We start from the raw sequence: 17,290 nt of genomic DNA on the forward strand, positions 1-17,290 counted from the left end.
TTCTGGCCGCCCCGTTCTTTTTTTTTTTTTTCCTTGGGGCGGCCAAAAAGCCAGAGCCGGCCCTGATGGGAACTGATTCTTTATCCACCTTTAACGCATCTTCTATTTTTTTTCAACTCTTTGATTCTTTTTAACGGCTGACCCCACGGTCTGATTTATAGCCGTCCAGCGATTTTAAGCTGGCATTCAAAGTGTGCTGGGCTTTCCTGAGTAGCTCTAATTTTTTTATTTAATTTCTTTCCCAGCACAGTTTTCTAAAGCCAGACTGTGGGCAACTTCAACAGACTCTACACTTGCCCTTGCTCCACTCACCTTAACACACAACATAGAACTCATTTGAATTCTAAAACTTCACTAGCTTATGTAATCAACTGTAATGAACTCCCCCGCCACCACTAGTGTGGGTCATCGGGCCCGATGCTACTGCTAATAGCTTATCGGTACCATTCGTTATAACTTCAACCTTTAACAAAGCCCCTTAAAAGGCGCGTATCACTTTTTAAACAATAACATTATTACTTTATCTTGCAAGATTACATTCAAAACCTCTAAAATAAAACTCTAAGTCAAACCACAATACAGAACAGGAAATACGGGGTTTGCTGCTATTCTGCAGCCACAGGAAATCAGGTTCCTGGGTTCTTAAGAGTGAGTTAGCAAGACATACAATCTTGCGCTCTAACTCTCTGTAACTTTAACTCTTTACTTATGCCTCAGCTGAGATTCTCAGGGGTCTAAGGATGCCTGGAATCCCTGAAAATTCCTGTCACACATTCCTTGAGTCTCCTGGCTGGCTTGCCAGCCTGTAGCCTGATTTAGCGTGCACTAATAATATTAATTTAATGTATCAATGTAATTCTTATTTAATTTAATTAATATAGATTAATCATTATTATTTATTAATAGTAATAGTATGGGTTTTAGGCTCGCCAAGCTGTTTGATCAGAAGATAAAAGTTCTTGTTCTGAATCAGGCGCCACAGAATTTACAAAGGACCCTTGGGGGTATGAGAGAAGCTTACACTGAGACAGATGTAGCCTTAAAGACTTTTTATTAAAATTAATAATAGTAAGCAAATGGTAAAATACTCAGAGTTACAAAGTTACAATTGCATTACTGCTATTCAAAAGATACATATGATCATATACACCTCTACCCTGATATAGCGCGGTCCTCGGGAGCCAAAAAATCTCACCGCCTTATAGGTGAGACCGCATTATATTGGGTACGGTCCGGTACGGCGTACCGACAAGAACCGGTTTGCCGTGCCGGACTGGACCAGCTTCTCCGGCGGTGATTTAAAGGGCCCGGTGCGCCAGCCGCTGCGGGGAGCCCTGGGCCCTTTAAATCACCATCGGAGCTCCGGCAGCAGGGCTCAGGTGGCGCTTTAAAGGGCCCGGGGCTCCCTGCAGTGGCCAGAGCCTCTGGCCCTTTAAATCCCTGCCCGAGCCTGGCTGCTGGAGCACCGGGCCCTTTAAATCACCGCCAGAGCTCCAGCAGCGGGGCTCAGGTGGGGATTTAAAGGGCCCGGGGCTCCACACGAATTCAGATATCACGTGGTAAAGCAGCGGGGCTCGGGCGGCGCTTTTAAGGGACTGGGGCTCCCCACTGCTTTACCGCGCTATATCTGAATTTGTGTTATATCGGGTCGCGTTATATCGGGGTGTAGGTGTAGTATTATGTGCTACAAAGCTTTGGTTAATATACAGTAACTCCTCACTTAACGTTGTAGTTAAAGTTGCATTTTTCAGGAACATAAGTGAAATGATTTAATGTAAATGGGGTGGGGTTGGGTTCCAAGGAGATTTGGGGGGGGGGCAGACAAAAGGCATTATATACTGTACAGTACTGTACTGTACTGTGGTTGGGAAGTGCCCCTGGCTTACCCCACACAGGCACAGCCCACCTCAGGCAAGGATGCTAGGAAGCACCTTTGCAGCAGCAGCGGCGGCTTCCCTGGAGAAGAACAGGCGCCAACTTTGCCGGGGGATGCTCCAGGCCTGCCTCTTCCTGTCCCCGCTCCACTCCAGGCCCGCCTCTTCCTGTCCCCGCTCCACTCCAGGCCCGCCTCTTCCTGTCCCCGCTCCACTCCAGGCCCGCCTCTTCCTGTCCCCGCTCCACTCCAGGCCTGCCTCTTCCTGTCCCCGCTCCACCTCCTCTCCGAAGCAGCTGCATCTCCACTCCTCCCTCTCCCTCCCAGAAAGTCCTAAGCGCTGTTTGGCGGTGGGAGAAGCACTGGGAGGGAGGGGGAGAAGGCGGAGAAGAGGAACTTGTGCAACGCTTCCTTGTAAAGATGCTGCTATTCCACAGAATCTTACAAGTAGTGGACAGAGCAGGCAGCCAAACGACATTATAGGGGAGCATGGCACAACTTTAAACGAGCATGTTCCCTAATTGAGCAGCGACGTAACTTTGAACCAACGTTAAGCGGGAGGACGTTAAGTGAGGAGTTACTGTAATCACACCCTTCCTTGATAACCTGGTGGTAAGGGACACAGGACCAGCCTTGTGGTTCAGGTTTCTCAATTCTTGAGAGAGAGATGCAGTGCTTAGAAGAAACTAATACTGAGAGCTCTCAAAACTAACTGAGGAGGGTTTACTTGACTAATTTAAACTTAAAATTAAAACCTAATAAACTAAGAATAAAACGTAGGGAAACCAAACTTAGCCTAGTTCCCTTGAAACTTAAAGTTTAAGAAGAACACGTATAGCCTACTAATAGTAGATAGACAGAATAGAATAGAAGAGGAAGAGGAATAGAGATAGAGTAGAAAAAGAATACTCTAGCGAGGTGGGTCATCTCTTTTATAGGGCACAAGTGCCGAAAATCCTTCCTCCTATGCCCAAATTTCATTTCTCACCCATAAAATGTCAGGGTACGCTTACTCCATAGGCTAGTATGTTTGTGCGTATTGATGACATGTACATACGCACAGAAGTCTCCTTGTGGTGTACCTGTTAAGTCTGTGGGTACAACATTGAAAAACCTCTATGCCATTCTTCCATTGTCTATTGGTCTAGATAAAAGGTCATAGTTATTTAGGCAACAAGATATAGGTCAACTTTGCTTTCTGGGTAAAAGGTCTTAATATAGATATGCTAACTTTGTTTTAGCATAGCATACAGGATATTGGCCTGTAGGTCTTTGGAATTACAGCCAAACTTATTTTTAATAGAAATTTATAAACCTATTACAATACATCAAATACTTAAACTATAAGAAACGATATGCAAGCAAGCAGGTTAATCCTACAGGCTACCAAAGGAAGGCCTCCCACTGAGACAGCCTCCGAGGAGCCCATGAATCAGTGAATTATTTGATGGTTCAATTCTGAGTCAGTACAAATGGCATCACAGAGATTCCACTTTGATTGTCCCTCGGTGACTCTAAGGCAGATGGTCTTAGCTCAGTTTGCATTTTTAACCATCAGTGCCACAAATTTAACCTGGATCACTCCTGTTTACTCATCACCACTAATCAAGCACAGGTTCTTATACAGCCCCCCACTACCTTAGCATCTGAGCACCTCAGAATCTTTAATGTATTTACCCTCACAACACCCTTGTATTTACATATGGGGAAACTGAGCCACAGCGAGGCTAAGTAACTTGCCCAAGGACATGCAGGAAGTTTGTAGCAGAACAGGAATTTAAACCTACATCTCTCAATACTACTCTAGTGCCTGATCAACCGGACCATCCTTCCTTTCACTAATAACCATTTTATGATCGCGCAAACAATTCGGAGGATGCGTGAGCCAGGATAGAATCCAGCTCCACTCCCTCTCCCAGAGCTACGCTGGCAGACACGGTTAAAGAGGAGTGAAAATGAATTTTTTTTCATAATTCCAAATACTCATGTTGAGTAGCTAGGTGCAATGTACAACGCTGTGGTATATTACTCTTTTTGGCCACAGTGTCATACTGGGAGCTCATGTTCAGCAGATTATCCACCACGGCCCCCCAAATTTTGTTCAGAGTCACTGCTTCCCAGGGTAGAGTCCCTGCTTCTGTAAATATGGCCGACATTCTTTGTCCCTAGATGTAGACCTTTACATTTAGCCGTATGGAAACGCATCTTGTTTGCTTGCACCCAGCTTACCAAGCGATCCAGATTGCTCTCTGTCAGTGACCTGAGCTCTTCATTATTTACCACTCCCCTAGTTTTTCTGTCACCTCTAAGTTTATCAGTGATGATGTTGTTTTCTTCCAGGTCATTGATAAAAATGTTCATTAGCGTAGGACCAAGAACTGATCCCTGCAGGACCCCACTGGAGACACACCCACTCATTGACCATTCTCCATTCATAATTACATTGTGACACCTATCAGTGAGCCAGCTTTTAGGCCAGGTCTACACTACCACTTATGTCGGCAAAATTTACGCCGCTCCCGGGTGTGAAAAAACACACCCCTGAGCGACATAAGTTACACTGATCTAACTGCTAGTGTGGACACTCGCTCACCCACCAACACAGCTACAACCACGCATTGTGGGTGGTTTAATTCTGTCAAGGGGAGAGCTCTATCCGGTCGGCATACAGCAGCTACAGGAAAGATCTTACAGAGGTGCAGCGGCATCGGTAGAGCTGTGCCGCTGTAAGCACGCTAGGGCAGACGTGGCCGTAGTCAATGTGTGCCAGGCTAATGTTCTATCATTCTAGTTTTACATCAAAATGTCACACGGTACCAAGTTAAATGCCAGTACTAATAAGTCCATTACAGAGAAAAACCAGAAACAACGGGCTCATGAAAAATGTCTTAAAATAGAAAATGTAATGAAGAGGGAGGAATTATTTAAGGAGTCAGTGACTGAAACTACAGACCAGTTAGTTTAACTGCTGTGCCAGGGAAGATAATGGAGCAAGTAATTAAGGAAATCATCTGCAAACACTTGGAAGGTGGTAAAGTGATAGGGACTAGCCAGCATAGATGTGTAAAGAACAAATCATGTCAAACCAAACTGATAGCTTTCTTTGATAGGATAACGAGTCTTATGGATAAGGGAGAAGCTGTGGATGTGGTATACCTAGACTTTAGTAAGGCATTTGATACGGTCTCGCATGATATTCTTATCGATAAATTAGGTAAATACAATTTAGATGGGGCTACTATAAGGTGGGTGCATAACTGGCTGGATAACTGTACTCAGAGAGTTGTTATTAATGGTTCCCAATCCTGCTGGAAAGGTATAACAACTGGAGTTCCGCAGGGGTCTGTTTTGGGACCGGCTCAGTTCAATATCTTCATCAACAACTTAGATATTGGCATAGAAAGTACGCTTATTAAGTTTGCAGATGATACCAAACGGGGAGGGACTGCAACTGCTTTGGAGGACAGGGTCACAATTCAAAATGATCTGGACAAACTGGAGAAATGGTCTGAGGTAAACAGGATGAAGTTTAACAAAGACAAATGCAAAGTGCTCCACTTAGGAAGGAACAATCAGTTTCACACATACAGAATTGGAAGAGACTATCTAGGAAGGAGTACGGCAGAAAGGGATCTAGGGGTTATAGTGGACCACAGGCTAAACATGAGTCAACAGTGTGATGCTGTTGCAAAAAAAGCAAATGTGATTCTGGGATGCATTAACAGGTGTGTTGTGAGCAAGACACGAGAAGTCATTCTTCCGCTCTCCTCTGCTCTGGTTAGGTGTCAGCTGGAGTATTGTGTCCAGTTCTGGGCACTGCATTTCAAGAAAGATGTGGAGAAATTGGAGAGGGTTCAGAGAACAGCAACAAGAATGATTAAAGGTCTTGAGAACATGACTTATGAAGGAAGTTCAGGGCAATTCCCTGGGGCCCCACGCCGCAGGGGGCCCCCACGAAGCTACATTGCTCAGGCTTCGGCTTCAACCCCGAGTGTTGAGGTTCAAGGCCCTGGGCTTCAGAACGATGCGGTGGGGCTTCAGTTTTCTGCCCTGGGCCCCTGTGAGTCTAACTCTGGCCCGATTTAGCGAACCCCCAGAAACCTGTTCTTGGCCCCGAGGAGGGCCCCAGACCTCTGGTCGAGAACCACTGATCTAACCCACGCAAGTCGATCATCCTCTCAGCGAATCTCCTTTGCAATTCACCCCTGGTTTCATCAATGAGTTCATGATGAACCTGAGACCACTGATTGGTACCAGCATTCCAAAGTGTCAAGGAGCAAGTGCTCAGGGACTATCGAACCTTGACATTTTGGGGGCAGTATCTTGGCTATTTTGCTGGCACAATTGAATGCTGATGCATTCATCACATGCATCTTTCAGAACAGAGGGCTTGGACGAAGTCTGAGGACAAAGCCTTCAAATGTCTGTCTATTTTGTTGAAGTTCTTCAAAGGCAACTAATCAGTTTGACTCCTTTAGCAAGGTGCGTTAGCTCCTTTGGAAGGTAATTGTTCATAAGAGAAAAAATTTCAAAACCATTCTGTGGCAAGTTCCCCCCGGGGTGCCACCTGGAACTGGAGTATCACTGAGCCCCCTGACCCACCAGCCTGGGTTCCCTCTCACACTGTGCTGCTGGGACAAGCTGCAAAGCCCTCCAAGCCTGCGCTTTCACCAGCAGTCGCACTGGTAGGGACACACCCAGCTGCAGTTACATGCAGACTCTCTGACCAGCCCCTGCATCAGAAGGCTACAGCTAGGGCAACTCCCAGCTCCTCAGGCACACCCCCCCTCTGGAGTATAAACCCAGAATTATACCATCTTGCGCTGCACAGGGAACTGCTTAGTGTAAGCTCATAAAGTTCACCCCCACCCTCAATGTGGAGAGGAATATACAACAGCCGTGAGCTAGGATTCCCATACACTTCACTCCAACTCACTGGTTTAGATAAAGCAAAAACAAGGTTATTAATTACCAAGACAGATTTTAAGTGATTATAAGTGAAAGCAAACAGATCAAAGCAGATTACCTAGCAGATAACCAAAAACCACAAACTAGGCTTAATATACTAAACAAATTAGATATGAATTAGCAGAATCTCAGCCTAAGAGATGATACAGGCAGGCTGCAGATTCTTAAGGGACAAGCTGCACTTGCGTTACAGCTTGGAATCCCCAGGTGTCCCATTCACAGCCTAGAAATCCCTTTAGCCTGGGTCAAGCACTTCCCCCAGTTGTCTTTGTTCCTCAGGGATTTCCAGGAGTCTTTTTGTTTGGTGAGTGAAGAACACCTGATGATGTCACTCCTTGCCTTATATACCTTTAACATATGGCAGGTACCATTTGTTTCAAAACTTGGTTCCCAGATCAGTCTGTGGAAAAATACTGACATCCCAAGATGGAGTCCAGAGACATGTGGTCTGATCGCATGTCCTTGTAGAGTCCTAGCAGCCATTACTGACTGGCTGTTTGGAGTGTTCTGAGGAAGGCTCACCAGGTGTGAGATGAGTTTCTCCTAAGGAGCTGTACCACGCGGCTCGGCCCTGCTCCGGCTGGGGCGCTGGGTTGGGGCTGCACCTCATGGCTCAGCCCCACTCCAGAAACGTGAAGGGTGAGATAGTGTTTGGTTCCCTTTTGGTGGGAGCAGCACATGGCTGGTGTTTTGCCCAGCTTTGGCTTTTGTTAGCTGGTTTTACCCACTCTTTTTTATTTTGTATTTTTTCTTTTATCATGTATTTGAAGTACACAGGTGTGTTCTTTTTGCCCTAGGGCTACCATTGCTGGTACTCCAGTCACAGCCACCTCCTCCAAGGTTACCCAACGAGCCTCCGATTGCCAAAAACCCCATGCCCCACCAAGGACCCCCCAGCTGGATGGCGCCCGCAGAAGAACCAGAACCATCCCCAGCGCTTCCAAACACAACCGCGCCCCCACAAAGCCCAGCACCGGTGCTTCCAGAACCCCACTCCCTCCTGGAGACATCGAGAGCTGCCCTCCTCACCGCACCAGGACCCCCACCTCAAGACCCACCTGAACACCGCTCCCCAGTCCAAGGGACAACCAGGCCGCAGACTGTCCCCGCAGCACCTGAACCTGTGGAGACAATACAGCAGGAGGAGCGACGGCCACGAGTGAGGGTCGCCACACCGTGGCAATCTGCCTGGATGGAGGAGCTGGCAAAGGCTGAGGACTTCAAGAACTTCGACACCCTGATGGACAGACTGACCGCAGAACTGTCTGTGGACATTACAGCCAGAAGGAGGGAACCCCAGGCGGCCGCACGGGCCACTCGCAGATTCCCTGCGCCGAGCCGTAACAACACCGCCAGAGAAGGCAGGAGAGGGGACATCGGCCGCCGCTACGATCCAGTGGCTGCATTCCGTATTCGGAAACTATACAGAATGAACCGGACAAAAGCCATGAGGGAGATCCTCGACGGGACCTCCTCCTACTGTGCCATCCAGCCCGAGAGGCTCTACTCCTACTTCAAGGACGTGTTTGATCACGAGGCCCAGACCAACTTGCGACGCCCAGAGTGCCTTCCCCCACTACCCCGGATTGACCTCACGGAGGACCTGGAGCGAGATTTTTCCCCACAGGAGGTGCAGGTGAGGCTGACAAGGACCAAAAACACTGCCCCTGGAAAAGATGGCATTCGCTACCCCCTGCTGAAGAAGCAAGACCCCGGCTGCTTGGTGCTCGCTGCCATCTTCAACAAATGCAAGCAGTTCCGCCGTGCCCCCAGCTCCTGGAAAAAGTCCATGACCGTGCTCATCCACAAAAAAGGCGAACGAAACGACCCCGGCAACTGGAGGCCCATCTCCCTCTGCTCCACCATCTACAAGCTGTATGCCAGCTGCCTCGCGGCAAGGATCACAGACTGGTCAGTGCGCGGGGGCGCCGTCAGCTCAGTGCAGAAGGGTTTCATGTCCTGCGAGGGATGCTACGAGCACAACTTCCTCCTTCAGACGGCCATCGAGGAGGCAAGAAGGTCCAAGAGGCGGTGCGCAGTAGCATGGCTTGACCTGACCAATGCCTTTGGGTCCATACCCCACCATCACATCTTTGCCACCCTGGGAGAGTTCGGGATGTCAGAAACCTTCATCCAGATCTTCCGAGACCTCTACAAGGACTGCACTACCACCATCCGTGCCATGGACGGAGAGACCGACGCCATCCCCATCCGCCGCGGCGTGAAACAAGGATGCCCCCTCAGCCCCATCATCTTCAACCTGGCCATGGAACCGCTCATCCGAGCCATCTCCAGCCGCCCGACTGGCTTCAATCTGTACGGCAAGAAAATCAGCATTCTGGCCTACGCGGACGATCTGGTCCTGACCGCGGATGACCCAGAGAGCCTCCAAGGTATGCTAGACACCACCAGCCGAGCTACTGACTGGATGGGGCTCTGCTTCAATGCGAAGAAGTGCGCAACTCTGCACATTGACGGCAGCAAAAGGGACTCGGTGCAGGCAACGGGGTTCCAGATCCAGGGTGAGCCCATCATCCCCCTGGCAGAGGGGCAGGCATACCAGCACCTGGGCACGCCAACAGGGTTCCGTGTCCGGCAGACACCCGAGGACACCATCCAGGAGATCTTGCAGGACGCCGCCAAGATTGATGCCTCCCTGCTGGCACCGTGGCAGAAGATAAACGCCCTGAACACCTTCCTGATCCCACGCATCTCGTTCACCCTAAGGGGATCCGCCGTGGCGAAGGTGCCCCTCAACAAGGCAGACAAGATCATCCGGAAGCTGGTAAAGAAGTGGCTGTTCCTTCCCCAGACAGCCAGCAACGAGCTGGTCTACATCGCCCACAGGCACGGCGGTGCCAACGTCCTCCGCATGGGTGACCTGTGCGACGTCGCGGTGATCACCCACGCCTTCTGCCTGCTGACATGTCCCGACGCCATGGTAAGGAACATCGCAGCGAATGCCCTGCGTAATGCAACAGAGAAGCGGATGGGCAGAGCCCCCTCCAACCAGGACATTGCTACCTTCCTGAGCGGCTCCCTGGATGGGGAATTTGGACGGGACGGGCACAACATTGCTTCACTGTGGTCCCGCACTCGCAACGCCACGCGTCGCCTAGGGAAGCGCATCGGCTGCCGCTGGGTGTGGTGCGAGGAGCGCCAGGAGCTGACAGTCCGGGTGCCGCAGATCGGGTCCAACGACAACACCATCATCACCTCGAGCACCAGGGGCTTGCTGGAGAGGACTCTGAAGGTCGCCATCCACTCCCTGTACTTGGAAACCTTGAAGCATAAACAGGACCGTTGGGACATGTAAAGCCTTTGAGTTGACCAGCAAGTGGGATGTCAGTAACCACTTCCTCGCCGGGGTGGCTTCACCCATTTCGCCGACTGGCGGTTCATCCACCGTGCCCGGCTCAACTGCGTCCCTTTCAACGGAGCCGTCCGCCACGGGAACCGAGACAGGCGTTGCAGGAAGTGCGGCTACTCCAATGAGACCCTGCCCCACGTCCTGTGTAGCGGCAAACCCCACTCCAGAGCCTGGCAGCTGCGCCACAATGCCATCTAGAACCGCCTGGTGAAAGCCATCGCACCACGCCTGGGGGAGATCTCCGTGAACTGCACCATCCCTGGTACCAACAGCCAGCTACAACCTGACGTGGTTGTCACCAACGAGGCTCAGAAAAAGATCATCCTTGTTGACGTCACGGTCTCCTTTGAGAACAGGACTCCGGCATTTCGCAAAGCCTGAGCCCATAAGCTGGAAAAGTACGCCCCCTGGCCGACACCCTGAGAGCGAAGGGCTACGAGGTGCAGATGGACGCCTTGATTGTCGGAGCCCTGGGCGCCTGGGACCCCTGCAACGAGCGTGTGCTGCGGACCTGTGGGATCGGTCGACGCTGGATGAATTAATACATCTTTTCCACCTTTATTTTTTATGATTTTTTAGCCTGCACATACTTATTTGGATAAAAGTTGTGCTCCTTGGCATGCCTGACCCTTAGAGGCATGGAAACCTTGCAATTACAGTCGTTTGACAAATTTCTCATTCGATAATGTTAGAACCTGAAAAAGATCATCCTGTTTCTGCTATAAAGAAGAGCTCTGTGTCACTCCAAAGCTTGTCTCGCTCACCACTAGAAGCTGGTTCAATTAAAGATATTACCTCACCCACCTGGTCTCTCTAATGACCACTCGATGGCAGGCGAGTCTAGGGCCTGATTCATGGGTTGCCCTTTGCACTTATGAAGTCATTTGCTAAAGTGAAAAGTGTTGTTTGGTACCGTTTGACACCCACTTTGCACGGGGAGGAATGATTGCACGCTGCAGCACAATGGTGAACAAAGCCCCTCCTGGGAAGAGGAGGGAGGGGAGGATCGCAGGGCATCCTGGGTCCCTGCACAGCCCCTTCTCCCCAAACACTGATCAGTTCCAGCAGTTCAGCATTGCTCCAAGCAGGGGATCGTTTGCGCCCTGGAGCAGCCATTGTCACCTGGCCAGATGATAAGTGAGCACTTGCCAAGAAAACAGGAAGGGGAGTTTCACAGTTTCCGGGGCTTTCCAGGGGGAGGGGCGGATGTCTGTTTACCTGGCATCAGAGCAGCAGAGCTGTTGGCCAGAGTGGTCACCTAGGCACGGTGGGATATCCTGCGGAGGCTAAAAGCTCTGTAAACAGGAAGAACGTGTCTTCAGTTGCACATCACTTCAAAAGCATCTCGGGGAGGGGGGTTTTCTTTTTGCGGTGAAACTTCTGAGTTTCACTGGAAAAAGTCATTGACAAGGTTAGACGCTCCCACGGTTTTTGTGCCAGAAAGGGACTTTTTCCGCTTTACATGGCAAGTGTAGACATGCCCGGATTCTTGTAACTACGTTAAAATTAGTAATTTCCCCCCTCATTTTCTATCTCTGGCCGTGCCACCCTGAACATGCCTGTTTTCAGAAGCTAAGTAGGGTGGGGGCTGCTTAGGGCTTGGGTGGCAGACCTTGTTTGCTTACTGATCTCTGGTGAGAGTTTATAGCTAAAGCTCACAGCTGATCATCTGTGCTGAAGCCCTTACCTGTGCTCCAGCCACTGATTGGAGGGCCTAGAAATACCAAGGTTAACTTCAGGTCTCATTTAGCATGTTTCTAGCCCCTTGTTTCATTGCAAAATGGAAAACGTCTCCAGGCTCTCCATAACTTTGGTAAATCAAAACAGAGCAAAAGCATTGGTCCTTTCTAGATGGCATCCATGGGAAATATCAAGCCACAATTGTTTTGTCCTATAAAAATAGTATAATTTTTTTTTTATATGCAGAAAAGTGTTCTCCTCCTCCGCCCCCCGACCCCAAAATAATTCAACAACCACTGAAGGGATTTTGTCCAAACTTTGCAAAAAAGTGACCTTCCAGCCGACAGCCACCATGGAAAATTTGAGTACCCAAAATGAAAATTCTGGCAAATTCTGAGCATGTGCAAATGGCATATTGGAATAGAAACTCTTGTGATCTTGTGTAAGTACCAGCAATGACTGTTAAACCATGTGGCCACCAATGAAATGCAGCCACTTCTGGGGTGGAAGGCAGGAACCAACCAGTTCAAAGTATTCTCCAGATCCTTCCTCTCTTATGAAAAGTGTACTAAAATTTCTAATGTTCATACAGAGCAGACCTGACCTCCTTTTTAAGGTGTCATCCAAATTACTCCCACTCAGTAAAGTGCATGGGACTGTGTAGTGAGGCGGATTGGCTGCCCACAGACCCGGAGGGGGAGGAGCCCCCATTGAACCCTGGTGGGCGGAGCCACACCACACTCAACCCGCCTGCTGGAAGTCAGTGGGCGGGACCAGAAGTATAAAAGGCGGGCTGGAGAACTCAGTTGGGGCCCAGCCACCGGAGGAGCCAAATGTCTCCTGTGTGCTCCTGAGCTGGGAGGCTGCTGCAGACCTGAGGGAGGCGAGGACTGGTCAGGGCCACTTACAGACCCGAGCAGGGAGGAGCTGCAAGCGGTGACAGAGGTCTTCTTCCCCGACGACCAGGACCAGGGCCGGCTCCAGGCACCAGCCAACCGAGCACGTACACCTTAGAAGGGGTGGCCAATGTTGAGGTGGTGGGGGGCGCTCGCGGTGTTTTCGGGGTTTTTTTTGTTTTGGTCAGGCAGCGCGGGGGGTGTTTCGGCGGTGCTGGGGGGTGGGGGCTTGGGCGGCCCGGCCTGACGCTCGGGGGGGGTTGCCCGGCGCGGCGCTCTGGGGTTTGGGCGGCATGGTGGGGCGCTCGGGAGTGGGGGTTTGGGCGGCGCGGCGCTCTGGGGTTTGGGCAGCGTGGTGTGGCATGGCGCTCAGGGGGGCAGGGGTTTGCCCGGCACGGCACTCCGGGATTTGGGTGGCCTGGCGCTGCGTGGCGATCGGGGTTTGGGTGGCGCGGCCCGGCGCGGCGCTCGGGGGGGGGGGGGGTTTGCCCGGCCCGGCGCGGAGCTCTGGGGTGTGGGTGGTCCTGCGCGGCGCTGGGGGGTGGGGACTGTTATAGTGGGGCAGCGCTCTTCTTTTTTGCCTGGGGCGGCAAAAAAGTTAGAGCCGGCCCTGACCAGGACATCCCTCTACAGCGCCAGATACACCCTGAGGGGGTGTTGGGAAGTGGCCCAGGGGTAGCCAACCCCTGTCTGCCTGCAGCGCTGTCAGCGAGCGAGTAAGCATGTTGTGGTCAGGATCCCCGTGGACCCGGTGCCAGATCGCTCTGCCACTGCTAGGGCCTTGGGCCAGGACGCAGTGGAGTGAGTGGGCCTGCGTCCCCCCCTGCCACCCCAAGCCATGGGGGGCAGCCTCTCCCTCGCCTAGGCAAGAAGCCTGCACTTGTCGGCCCTCCGCCAGAGCTAGGAGGCCCGACTGTTTGCTGTCCAGCCTGTGGGCAGGCCGGAGCGTGAGACTCTTTGTTGCCCCACCCCGACCGGGGCTGGGCTCTGTAACTGTGTTTGTCGTTCGGCCCTGACCACAGGCCAGAGCTCATGTCTCCCGTCGCCCCGCTGATTCCTCTCGTCAGGCGACGTAGTGAGGCAGATTGGCTGCCCACATCCCGGAGCGGGAGGAGCCACTCCCCCCAATGGACTACAGACACCATTTATCTGTCTGGGAAAGGGGAAGGTCTGAGTTGTCCCTGCTGGAATTTAGACCTATAATTCCACAGAGATTAAATAGTCCGTATGGCCAACCCCACGACTCCAAAAACCATGCGTCAAGCCCCTCAAAATCATGAGTCTGGCTTAAAAATCATGAGCTTGTCTCTGCAACCATTAAAATTAAAATAAATAAATAAATGAAATCTGAAGTTCTCACATGATCTCATAGTCAAGCACTGCTACAGGCTGGGGACCGACTGGCTAAGCAGCAGTTCTGCAGAGAAGGACCTAGGGGTTACAGTGGATGAGAAGCTGGATATGAGTCAGCATTGTGCCCTTGTTGCCAAAAAGGCTAATGGCATATTGGGCTGCATTAGTAGGGGCATTGCCAGCAGATCGAGGGAAGTGATTATTCCCCTTTATTCGACATTGGTGAGGCCACACCTGGAGTACTGCGTCCATTTTGGTACCCCCCCCCCCACTACAGAAGGGATGTGGACAAATTGGAGAGAGTCCAGCGGAGGGCAACAAAAATGATCAGGGGGCTGGGGCACATGACTTATGAGGAGAGGCTGAGGGTGCTGGGATTGTTTAGTCTGCAGAAGAGAAGAGTGAGGGGGGATTTGATAGCTGCTTTCAACTACCTGAAGGGGGGTTCCAAAGAGGATGGATCTAGACTGTTCTCAGTGATACCAGATGACAGAACAAGGAGCAATGGTCTCAAGTTGCAGTGCGGGAGGTCTAGGTTGTATATTAGGAAACACTATTTCACTAGGAGGGTGGTGAAGCACTGGAACGGGTTCCCTAGGGAGGTGGTGGAATCTCCATCCTTAGAGGTTTTTAAGGCCTGGCTTGACAAAGTCCTGGCTGGGACGATTTAGTTGGTGTTGGTCCTGCTTTGAGCAGGGGGTTGGACTAGATGACCTCCTGAGGTCTCTTCCAACCCTAATAGTCTATGATTCTATGACTCCAGGAGCTGGGGCTTTAAGAAAAAACAACAACCCATATGGGCGCCCACACACCATTAATAGAAAAGCCGTCATTTACTAGAGCACTTAGAACAGAAAGGTTGCAACTAGCCTCCCTGTCCTGTATATAAGAAAGGTGATAAGCATGTGACTACGAGCCAAAGTCCTCTGGAGGGCAAGAGAGTATAGAGATAACTGATCTTCATGTCAGTCTCTAGGGCTATCCCTTTGGATTATGCATTATTTGTACATGCTGCCTCCTCAGTCCTTCCTCTCCAGCTAGGCAAATAAAGTCTTTGATGGAAGCCAGTGGCTAGAATGCTGGTCTGGAACTTGGGAGACCATGGTTTGATATTTCCTGGGGGTAGTAGCTGTTCTTCTTGGGGAAAAGAGTAACGGTTAGTGGAGATGGTCTGGTGCTACTGATGCTATCAGAGTCTGATTTTGATTTGGGGGTGGGGCGGTTTACATTGCTTTCAGCTTGCCTGAATGGTCACAGGCTCGCAGCAGTGTTGCAAAAGGTGGCGTAGATTTGGCCTCCTCAGCCAGCAGGCAAAAAGCACAGAATAAAAAACAGAAGAGAGAAGGAGCCTCAGGAAAATAACCCTGGACGGGGAAGGTGACATCAGGGGCTTGAGTCTCACGTCCCTGGTGTTGTTGGGGAATTAGCTGAAGCTGGTGGAGATGGTGATGGCTCTCTGGCTCCGTCTGATCAGGAGGCCGTTCAGGATCAGGAAGACGAAGGTCCAACGGTGTCTTGGTGGGTCCTGGAGCATCACGAGATGGTGTGGGTGGCCGCCTTGAAGGTGGCGTTCACTCTTTCCAGTCCACCCATCCCACTCCTCTCATGTAGTGACTCCGCCCCCCAACTTATAACTCAAAACGATCCAATTTGTACAAGTCTTCACTGACTTTCCGAAACAATTTTACATAACCGGTTGAGTTGGACTTTTGTTACATTGGACAACTTTGAGAACAGGTCTCTGCTCAACCAGTATCATTATCAGCTAAGGCACAGAGAGCTTAAATGACTTGCCCAAGGTCACACAAGGAGTCTGGGGTAGAGCCAGGAACTGAACCCAGATCTTCTGAAGCCCACACCAGAGATTTAACCACAAAATCATCTTTACTCCTCCAATCTGAGCCTCCGCCCTGGAAGACCCTCTGCCTTGTACCAGTGTTTCCAAGGAGTCAGGAAAGCCAGGGGTGAGTTAGGATTTCCAGGCAACTATCTTCATTAAGCTGGAGGTAAGGTTGAAAGTGCATCTCACTAACTTAAGGGTTAAAAAACATGGCTACGGTTTTGTAGTTATTTTTAAAAACCCCAAATATTAGAAACTCAGGAACTTCATTTATATTAAATTTAACAGAAACCTAAGCAAGCCATTCAGCCAGTTGGAAGTTGGACAGTCTTGTTTCTGGTTTCAGTGGTAGCCGTTTTAGTCTGCCAAACGTGCTTTTGTCCAATATCATCATGGATGCACAGAAGAGGCTGTTTGCAGAGTGTCCTGTTCTGTCCCCACCAGCATCAGAGACCTCAGAGACACCGTCTTTGCGAGGTCACACTGGTATCACTCTGCAAAATGTCATATTCCATGTGACATGACCTCGCATGCACTGTGTGTGCGAAGTCACACCAATGGAGGCAGGGTGGCGCACCCTGCAAAATGGTGTCCTCCATGCAGCATGACCTTGCATGCCCTGTGCATGTGAGGTCACAGCAGCAGGGACAGGGTCACACCAGAGGGGGTGGGCCCATGCAACCAAGGGGATGTCCTGTATTCTGGGGGTGCCTCGGTGGCCAACTTCGAGACCCCCAAAGTCTGAAATGACAGCAGTGCACAGACTGACTGACACCAGCCTCCATTTATCCCTTCTTTGTTCCTTTCCTAGCCAGGGCCCGATCCTGAAGACCCTGACTCGTTCAAGGAAGGATCAGGCCCATTACATTGTAAGATGCAAGGGGAATTGGATCAAAGGGGTGTCAGGGGGTTAGCTGCTCTTTATGGGGAACTAGGACCCAGTCTGCCCCGACTACCTGATGAAGGCCCCACCGGGGGGTAATTGGCTGCCCTGGGTGGCTAATTAATAAAGGTTACCCATGCGCAGTTAGAGGGCAGCTCCAATGGGAGATGGGAGGCTTCTCTGGAGCGGAGGGCAGTTCACAGGAGAAATCTGAGACAGAGGGTTGAGCAGGGCTCTCTGGGGACCTATCGGGACAGCGAGCCTCTCAGAGGAGCTCATGGAGACGGGCACCTCCTAGATAGAGGACTGCTTTCCCTGGAGAAGGATGACAGTGGATGGACTTATGTTTACATAATCTCATGATTTATGGATGGACTTCCCTGACCCCCTGGCTCCAGAGGACGTTGTTCCATCAGGGGTAAGAAGC

This window comes from Chrysemys picta, chromosome 2 (assembly GCF_011386835.1).
Source record: "Chrysemys picta bellii isolate R12L10 chromosome 2, ASM1138683v2, whole genome shotgun sequence".
Taxonomy (NCBI): Eukaryota; Metazoa; Chordata; order Testudines; family Emydidae; genus Chrysemys; species Chrysemys picta.